Below are 9,918 nucleotides of genomic sequence, written 5' to 3'. Positions count from 1 at the left end.
CAAAAGAAGTTGTTGGGTTTAATGTGCCATTAAGATAAATCTATAATTACCTTGCCATCGAGAGCCCACTTCTAACATTTCTGCAGGATCGTAGCTCTGCATGCTTTTGCAAGTGTCTGATTTAAAGACTTGTTCTCTAACTGCAAATTTGTTGTGGGTTGTTTTTGCGTTCCTAAGGAGGTGACAGCTGGTGGTGGGATCCACAAACATCCAGCACAACTCGGATTCTCAAGACTCGAAGCTGTTGTGCAAGAAAGGGTGTCCTACATAAGCAGGCACAGAAGTGATACCAAACTTCAGGTGAAGGAAAGTAACCGAAAGGCTCCCGTGTGTTCGACCTAATCTTGAACCAAGGGTCCAGCTAGCCAAACAAGCCCAAAGCAGCTGATACTTTTACCATAAATATTATTTGGAAAGGAAAATTAGGAGAACTGTGGGGTTACTTCTGGTGGTACGATGCTGTAAAACCTGCTGTATGACGCAAGCGTGCTACGTTCCTGGCTTTGCCTCTTAAAATGTGACGAAAACTTAACTCCAGTGCTTTTAATTAAGAGTTGTTTGCGTTCATCAATACAGGGTGAAAATAGCCAGAGGGTAGACACGAGCTATCCTCCACAGAGGAAGTGAGTCCAACAGATTACATTTTGTCCCTACAAGACAAAGTTGCAGCACAGTGAAGACTAACCACATGGCTGTGCTGATGGTGAGTTTATTCTGCTCGAGTTCATGGACATGTTTAGTGTATCTCACCTCACCAGGGCTGTAATAGACCTGGAGAGATGACAAACGTGTTCTCGGTGCAGACCTGCGATGTACTAATCTTTGATGTTGGAGGAAGCTGTCGCTACGCTGGCCTCCTGCCAAACTCACTTGCCTTTGAAAAAAAAGCTTTTATTTTTTTGCTGTACCTGCTGCTGTTGAATCTGCCTCATGGCTGATGCTGATTCCCAGGTAGTGCTGTATTTCCCCGAATAGAAGCCGTAGAACCTTAGTCCAGCGGTCTGACGACGACAGCAGCACACACTGATGACCACGGGGAGCTTCTGTTTATCGGGGTGACCACGGGGCCGTTTGTCAGGCGGTAGCTGTTCAGTGGCAGTGTTAGGCTGAGCCCGGAGGAAGTAACAGACTGCATTTCTCTTGCTGCTACAATGAGCCAAAGTCCAAGTGGCGTGCTTAGTCTCTTACAAATGCACCTTCTTCTGTATGTTTAAGGCTTAAATCACGTAAAGACTAGTTTATGTCTATTTTATTCATTGTTCCCTTTCCAGTATACCTAAATCTTAAAAATAATAACAATTAATCATGTTATGTCTAAAAGATAAGCTTTTAATACCTTTTACCAGGACAGCGCTTGTGTTTCAGCAGTTGTTAGAGGTTCACGTGGAGGCTGCGCAGAACCCAAGGTTGCTGTCTGGGTAAAGGACGTCTGGAGGCAGCACAGATGCTTCTGCTGGTTACCTGGATGTGCTTGACGTTCCCCTTTTGAACAGACTAGATTCCGTTTTCTTTATACGGCAGCACCGTGTGCCTGACACACCTAGCGATGCTGGCACCTGGCTGCTTGCTGCGTCCACCTCCACTGACCTGGAGCTGCAGAAGATTTAGAAAGTGCAAGTTGATTTCAAGTCCTTTACACTGTTAAATTAATATCAGTAGGATAAATATTTTGTTCAGATACTGATGGAGAGAGATTGTATGTCAAACTTGTGAGATCTGCTGGCGAGTTTTTGTTAATTAGAAAAGTGCTCCTTTAGAATTGATCTTTCCTTTCTTCTCCTGCCCCTTTCCTGCTCGGGCAGCAGATCTCATCCGCAGGCAGCCTGCTGTCTGCACTCCCCTGTCGTGACGCTGTGCTAGAGGCAGCGCGAACCCTGATCTCGGATGCAGTCAATGCGACTGCAACACCCGACGTTAGCAGTAGCAGCTCCCGTTGCTTGCAGTCAGAGGCCGAGGAGATGCTGTAGTAGAGCAGATGGGGAAGGAAGGTGTAGCTAGGAGTGCAGGTGGGTAAAGGAAGATCTGCAATTCACTGCTTTTCTGTGGTGGTGGTGGTGTTGCCTCTAGTGTCTTCCAGCAGTTTCTCAGTTATCTTGGCCTTTTCGGCACTCTCAGACCTCCAGTACAGGTTAATATTCCAGATGAGTGTTGTCCAGCTGTTGGCGCACAGTGAGTGCTGTACAACTGGTTCCCTGTGTTGGAAGGAACAGATGAGATACAGTGATGATAAGGGAAAAGCCTCAAATCATTTTAAGTCCTGGAGCTTTAGAAATCATAAAACCAGTAGCTACGGCCCAGCTGGACTGCCCGGTTTCTTGCACATTTTCCTTCCTCTCCTGCTGGCTGCTATCCAGCTCGAGCAGCTCTGCACAATGGACCTTCAGGCTGATGCAGCCTGGGCACTACAGAGCCTGTACGTATAGAGGGCTAACCGTTTTTGTTGGAAACTCCTCCATGCCTTCATTTAAGTTCACGGCTTCAAAACGCACTACATGCAAATTAATCTGAATCTGGAAGATTCAGAAGCTCCTCTTGTGAGCGGAGGAGCTCTTGATCCTTAATCTGTGGCATTTGTGTACGTGGTGCTGTTCTAATTGTAGGATTCTGCAGAACCAGTTTGTGAGTGTTACGAAGAACAATTTGGCACAAGCAGAACAGGCTGATGCAGAAGGAGCAGGTTGTTGCCCAGAGCCCGGCGCTGTGTGCCGATGGAGGAGGACTTCTGTTCTGCCTCTGGTCAGGACAGTCTGCATTGCAGCTGGCTCTGTGCTCTATCGAAAATAGACAAGTTGTACACTTCAAACTGGGTCACTGTGTTTTTTCTGGATTTTTTTTTTTTGATAGATAATAGGATAGTTCTCCAGATGTGCCTGAAAGGAGCATTAAGAGCTGCTGAGAGCTGCGGTGAGACGGCGACAGTGCAGTCAGGGCCTGCCGAGGTTTATCAGCACTGAAGCTGATGGCTTTTTAATCATGCATAGTTTTATTTATTTAGTGGGATTATTTACATGCACTGAAGTGTTTCCTTTTATCTAGTTTAACTCTGTTATGGTAAACTGATTCCAAACCAGTGGTGAGAGCACCTACAGTCAGTGCTGTTTTACGTAAGCTCGTCGGATCCCTTTTCCAAAGCAAAGCTGCTGGTCTCTGGGGTCGAGCTTCCAGCTGGCCAGGGCTTGAGCTCTCTGCTATGACTGGTCCGTGTGAATATTAACTGCTTCACTTTTGCTGCTCTGGAAAATTATACACAGCAAAAATCCAGCCTATGTAATATTGCTGTGCAGAAATAAGTTACATATCTCCTTTTCCCTCTTTGTGGTATTTGTTGGGACAGAACTACAGTGAGCACCCCTGGGACAGGCGCTGGTTGTTCCACGCTGAAGGTGCACCTTGGTTGCTGCCCTTTTCTAAGGTGTGTGCTTCCGATCTTGCAGGAGTTGAGGAGTTAATCTGGACCATCCAAAGATTGATGTTTATACAAAGCGTAAAGCCAGTGACATTTACCAGGCACTTACTGGCAGAGTTGATTGGGAGTCAGTGGATGGGGATTTATTTTTTTAGCTGTCTTTGTTCTGCAGGGTTGCTAATATTCCCAAATGGAGCGTGCTTTTATCGGCAGCATCTGTGGTGCACAGTCTGACTCATGTGCTCTTTGAGTGAGGATGACAAATGGAGAGTGGAGACAAACAACTCCCCAGGATCAGCATGCACCGAGAGGGGGAAGGAGAGAACGGTCATCTCAGAAGGCATTTCTAATAAGGTCCTAATTACTGCCCTCATGTGGGGAAGTTTGGCCTTTTGCTTCTGAAGAAATCTAATTTTTACTTCTTTGGAAGCAGAGGAGGGAAAATGAACGTCTCTGACAAACACATTGGAAGACTCTCTGCAGAGAGCTCAGTTCCCCTGAGCTCGAGGAGCAGCGTGCCCCCAATGCACCTCTAATGCCTTGGGTTTGATGCTCAAAACATCTTTGCATGCTTGCAGCGCCCGGGGGCGGTTTGTTGTTGAAGACATCCTGCACGTGCTTGTCTGACTCATAGCACTGGATTTTAATATACCCCATTACAGCAGTGGCCTGTCATCCTGGTGCAGCTGTCCAGCAAAGGTACCGCATGTCCCCTGGCAGCAAACTACGCCCCTGGCACCCGGACAGGTGGAAACAGCCAGTGTTGACTGTTAAAGGAGCTCAGTCACACTCTTTTTTGGCTAAAAAAAGTTAGGAAATGTTTACCACACCATACGCCGGATTTTAACCTCATTTATTTATCAGGTGAAATTTCAGTGATGCACTTGTCCCGTACAGGGCTCGCATAGTTAACAGTGAAATGCAAGTTAGCTCCGATAATCAAGTCAGACCTCAAAAGCTGTGTGTTTCCAGCTGTGGCCAGCTAAGGGTGGAAGGGCAGGGGAAAACAAAACAAAGCCCTTTCCCAGGGCCACCTTCTGAGCAAGTGCCTCGGTTGTCACAGCCTCCGCTTTCCTTGTGCCACCGACGGGTGGGAACGCAGGTGGGATTTGCTCGTCGCTCCTGAGATCGTTTTTGAAGAGGGTTGGGGGGCAGGTAGAGGAGTTTCCGCACAAACTCATATTCTGATGTGAAGCTGGGGGTATCTGTGTGGGTGGGGAGGTAGAGGAGGCTGTCCTCCGAAATGCCTTTCTGGGAAAGTGAAATCCTAATTCTGGCATTTGTTGAAAGGGGATTGCCTACAGTCATCCTTTTTACAAATAGATGGTGTGAAATTAAGCTGCCTGGTTTCACTTTGATGTTTCTTTTAATTTTCACTAGAACATATCCGTTTTCTCTTAATTTCCCCTATGAAAAGTACTTTTTTATTATTCTTTAAAAGAGACCACTAACTGAAATTGAAATACTGTCCTCAAGAAATGGTACAACTTTGATCGCTAAACTTAAAAGCTAGGAAGGAGATGGGATTAGTGCTATGACTTCTGTAGATAAATATTTGTGAGCATTTGTGACTTGAACAGAAATTAAAGGGGCAATAAACATCTGTCCTTTGATCAGCTCTCCAGCTCATTAACCTGTTGAATGCAGTGTCTGGCCGAAGGATTCAAGGCCAGAAGGGGTTCAAGGCATATGAAACAATCACAAATCTCTTCCCCTTTCTGTGGACAGTGGTTTTTTCCTGTGGTATTTTAATTGTAAACACAGCAGGACACTTTTGGAACATGTTAAATTACTCAAGATTTCCTCTAGACTTAACCCATCCGTAACTTCAGTCGGCCTAGTGGTCTGAGATGCCTTGAACTGTAACTCATTTTGGGTTCATGCACGAGGTATTTGCTCAAGTGCAGCAGTGCTTTTGAATTCAGATCGCCTGGTGTACCTGGAAAGTGGGGCAGAAGATGGAGATAGCTGCTCAGCTGCAACCCAGCTCCTGTGCAGAGCGGATGGGAGCTGAACGTGAACCACTGGTGTCTTCCAAACATCCAATGAGTTCGCTGGACAAACGGCTTCTCTGCAAAAGATGAGTCACTCTCCCAGCAGCCTGGGTGCCACATATAAATTAATACAGCATGTGGCTGCCTTTTCCCATGCAAAGCTACATCAGAGGTTTAATTTAAGTTCTGCTTTCATGGTAGCCCTTCACTTACTACTGCTCCCAAGCTTTTACAGCCAGCCCTCGCTGGAGAAGACTACCAGCAACGTGTCCGTGGGCTTACCCGAGTGCGCCAGGGTATTGCGGGACGAACAGATGGAGAGTGACCGCTTTTCTGCGGCTGTCCCTGTTTGTGCTTGAGTGCTGGGTCCCAAATTCCTAAGAGCCCCCGCTCCGTCTGCTGACGGCTGGAAGCATGAGCAGAGGTGAAGGCTGTTGCACTGGAACACTGCGGCATCACACCCTGCAGCCCGCTCGCTCCTCTGCCCGTGCCCCAGGCTGCTCTTCCAGGAGTTTGGGATAGATCTGCAGAACTTCAGTAGAAAATTAGTTTATCTTGTTTTGGCGCAGAAGTTGTAGCTTAATTGCCCTGCCGTTTATCTTGCTTGAAGCAGAGGCCTGAGAAGTAGGACTTGTTTACAATAAACTTGCGAATAGCTTTGGACAGCTACTGTACCTCAGATTAAAACCCTTAGAAAGTAATATCTGCTACAGAGATATTGCAGCAGCGGGTTAAAGCAATTAAAGCAGCCTCTCTGCACTCCTCCAGCACTTCCCAGATATCTTAAGGAACTGTAATTTTTGCATCCTGTACACGCAGAACTGGCTCTGCCACAATCTGATGATGCTTCTTTCCTGGCACGAAAAGACATTTGTTAATTTGGAGGGGAACCTGTTAGAAGGAGAGTGCATTGCATGGCCTTTTATTGCCTGAACGCTGCGAACGTACGGCCACAGCAACTGCAAGAGACAGTGGTATCTTTGCGGGCCTTCCCCTGGGCGGTGGGGATGGCTCAGCAGGATGCTCCGCTGGCTTTTATGGACCGCAGTCATCAGCGGCGAGCCAAAGCCCCAGCGGGAAGCTCTGCGACACGCTGAGCTTGGCCTTGCTTCTGCAGCTCCAGTGGTGAAGTGGAGCTTTTTGTAATTATCTCAGACACTCTATCTGGACCTCCAGGCTATATAGGAGCCAAGAGGCTCACACGGAGCTTTAGCTGTTCATTGCTTTAACTTTGGGGTGATGTTGCCTTCAGATACATTTCTTCAGTTTCTGTAAGTCTCCTGACTGTGGTTTATTTACTCCAGGAGAACATTAGCTAAAAGCTGGCTGGCTTTGCCACATCATGTATTGCAGTTTCTCTACTCAATTCTGAACCAAATGTCACTGTGCTTGTCCATTGCTCGTGGATTTGAGCAGGCATTTTGTCTTCTCATTGCTGCTGTAAAACTGCCAGCAATTTTAGGTTGGCAGCCAAATCTTAATGTGATACTGGTGGGAGTGAGCTGGTGGTATGCTGTTCTTCGGTGATGTTCTTTGAGGACCAAAGTATTTGACGTTGGAAGTGTGCAACGTTGGTTCAAAGTGGCTTTTAAGATGATGTTTCCCTTGATGCACTGACTTTGAGGAGCAGTTAGGGCTGGTGTTGATGAAGTGAGTGACTGGGGGGCAAGAGGAGACTTCCAGGAGTCCTGCAAAGCCGGGAACCTGCTGTCCTGTCCTAAGTGTTAGCGACTGGTTGGCAAGTTATCCAATATTAACAACAATAATTCAAAAATACTGTAAGACTTGTAGTGGATTTCTTGTTCTGGTGTGCCTGTTCTTAGTGCTGTCAGCTCCTTTAAAATGTTAGTTAATGGAGCGCAGATGATCTGCTTCTCAATTTCTCTTGCCTCAAACAACCCCTGGAAAACTTATTAAACAGTCATTTGAAGAGGCTCCTAACATGGTAGCAAATGCTGCAAAGGGAAGGCTCTGTCTTACTCTTACCATCTGTCTCGCCGCACACTCCAGATGATGCAATGTGCCGTATGCCGTATCAAAATAAACCCTTTATTTTTAACAAACTGCATTTAAGACACATTAGCAGAATATTCAGCCAATCCCTAAATTTGGGACTGACCTTACTTAATTCCTCTAGGCACGCTACCACGCTGCATCCTTCAGCACTGGAGCTGGCACTAATGAGCTGCAGACTCCTACTCTGACATTTCAGAAAATGAGACTCTGTTCCACCGTAGTGCTCAGAGCTGGGCTGACTTAAGCTGATTCACTGGGTATAAGCAGTGTTTATCTTCAAAGGACGTGCGTGCGCACGTGTGTGTGCTCACAAGGCTCGACTGTAGAGTAATCTGTAGGACAAATTGAGTTGAGCCGAGTCTGCCAGGTCTAGGCATGAGAGACCAAAGCTTTGGAGATTAAACTGGTGCTGGTGGAGGTGGAGGAGCTGGAGGTGCCGTGGCCAGCAGCAGGCGCCTTGAGCGCAGCTCAGCTTCTCTGTCCCCTGCAAGTTGTGGTCAGGTCACTATAGTATCAGCTGTTTTTTCATTAATGGTTTGTTTTATTTTGTTCGCCTCCAGCGTGGGTGGCAGCATGAGATGTGTCACGGTTCTCCGAGTGGTTTAATGAGTATTCTCTGCTTTCCTCTCCCTCTCCCAGCACTCCCTGTTGTCCTGCAGTTACTGCCTTTGTTCTCCTGTGCCCAGGCTGGACATACTACAGCTGGGCTGGTTCGTACGTACTTCTAACTGCAGAGGCATGCGTAATTAGTCCCTTTTTTAAAACCTGTAAATGAACACAGAGTGTTCTGAGCGCAAGCTGAGGATTGTTTGCATGTTTGCAAGCAGCAGATCTGCTGCTGTCATTCACGTAAAATTGTCAGGTCTAAGCCATGGCTGGTAAAAACACCGGCTTTGGGCATGCAAGCTAGCGATAATTGTGGTTTTTACTTTGTGTTATTTTTAAAAGCTTTGCTGAATAGAGAGTGCTTGAGCCATAGATGCCTTTAACCCCTGGTGATCTTCAGGACAAGTAACTTCTCCTGTCTCCAGCCTGCTCCCAACTGTCTCTTTTTCTTTTTTTCCCCCCTCCTCTTTTGGCTCACTCAGAAGCAAGCCAGGAGCTAGTGTGTGGGACACTATAGCAAAACAACTCGCTTGCTGAAGAGTAGGAGAAAGTTAGCAACAGGCTGCTCTTGCCTGTGATCCTTGACCTGGTGCCCTGCAGTCGCTGTAAAGTCAGTTCCTGTATTGGGGACCTTGAGGGCGTTTGGGAGGTGAATAGGTGATTGGAAAGCAAGCTGGGCTCAAACCAGTGTTTAAAACCAGACTTTACTAGGTGAATGTTCATTTTTTCAGGAATTTGGTCATTTTTCCTCTTTCTATTCTAGTTACAAAAAACCCCCAAAAAACAACCACTTTCCTTCCCCTACAAACTCAGAGGGATGTTCAGGGCTTGTTTTGTCCGTCAGTCAAGAGTGAAATTCAGTGTTTACATCTCTTGAGGACGAATGAGGTCAGTGCAAATGTCATCAGTACTGATTCCTGTAGTTCCTATTTATGGAAGCATTTCCTTCCACTTCAATAAGTAAAAACAAGCCAATCTTTCCTTTGCATGAGTCTAGCTGTTGCCCCAGATCAACAGCCTGGTAAGGAGCTTGGCAAAAGTTTGTCGCTGTCTTCTGCGGTGGCGTTGAATTCACTTTCTCATGACCCAGTCATTTCCCCTGGTATTTCCAGCTCCGGTCCACAGGATTTACGCGCTGTCAGAGCGATTGCATTCTCTGTGAGAATTGGATTTACCTCATTTCACACTTGATGTCGAGCCGCTCCGCGTGTAACGTCTGCAGCATCCCGAAGCCCTCGGAGGAGGGGATGAATGAACGCACACGCGGGATTCATTTGTGTTATTAGTCTTCAGTGACTAATCCACCTGGCTTCTCATTGTCATATTCTGCAGTTGCTTTTACCTCTTCTTCTCCAAGTATTTCCTACTTAATAGGAAGTATTGGTGCTCTGGAGCAGGCACGTTGCCTTTCCTCTAGCAGTTACCCACTCGTCGACTTGCAGGTCGTAGTTCAGTTACTAAATTGAGTGGTAGCTCCTCCCTTTTCCCCACACCATTGGTAAAACATCCTCCTGCCTTTGCTGGCACTGAGAGCTTATACAGTAAACTCCAGCTCTGTCAAGATGATGTGTAAGACGCTTTTCTGAGTAATACTGAAATTTCACCAAAAAGTTGCACCCTTGCGAACAGTTCTGCTCTTGTCTGGTAAAAGCTCTGTCTGTGTAAGCACAGTTCTTACAAAATGAATAAGTGTAGGGTGAAGTGAACTTTCTCCTCCTGTTTTTAACTTTATTCATAACTGTTTGAAAACCATTGGATGAACATAAGGGTTTCGAGTGGCAAAGCGGGTTCTGTCTTTGTGAGGTGACTGCAGTGGGAGCTGAGGGGGCTCTGAGCATCACACTTGTCCCTATCGCAGCATGTCCCTGGCACTCTCTGCTGTATTTTTGGCAGTTT

General features: G+C 46.7%; 1 protein-coding gene across 14 annotated transcripts in view; it reads left to right on the top strand.

Moving 5' to 3' along the window:
* The window catches only part of GNG7 (guanine nucleotide binding protein (G protein), gamma 7), a 60,464-nt gene that overhangs the window by 23,040 nt on the left and 27,506 nt on the right, over positions 1 to 9,918 (top strand). Inside the window, exon 1 of one of the 14 annotated variants that reach the window (XM_009334682.1) lies at positions 4,361 to 4,508. The exons of the other annotated variants lie outside the window; for them this stretch is intronic. The gene's annotated coding sequence lies outside the window, so the exon portion shown is untranslated. Of the gene's footprint in view, positions 1 to 4,360; positions 4,509 to 9,918 lie in introns of those variants that run through there. 14 annotated transcript variants of the gene reach the window in all.

The sequence above is a fragment of the Pygoscelis adeliae genome, unplaced genomic scaffold (assembly GCF_000699105.1).
Source record: "Pygoscelis adeliae isolate BGI_AS28 unplaced genomic scaffold, ASM69910v1 Scaffold850, whole genome shotgun sequence".
NCBI lineage: Eukaryota > Metazoa > Chordata > Aves > Sphenisciformes > Spheniscidae > Pygoscelis > Pygoscelis adeliae.
The sequence above is the reverse complement of the archived record's forward strand: the minus strand, read 5'-3'. Positions and strand labels throughout refer to the sequence as shown.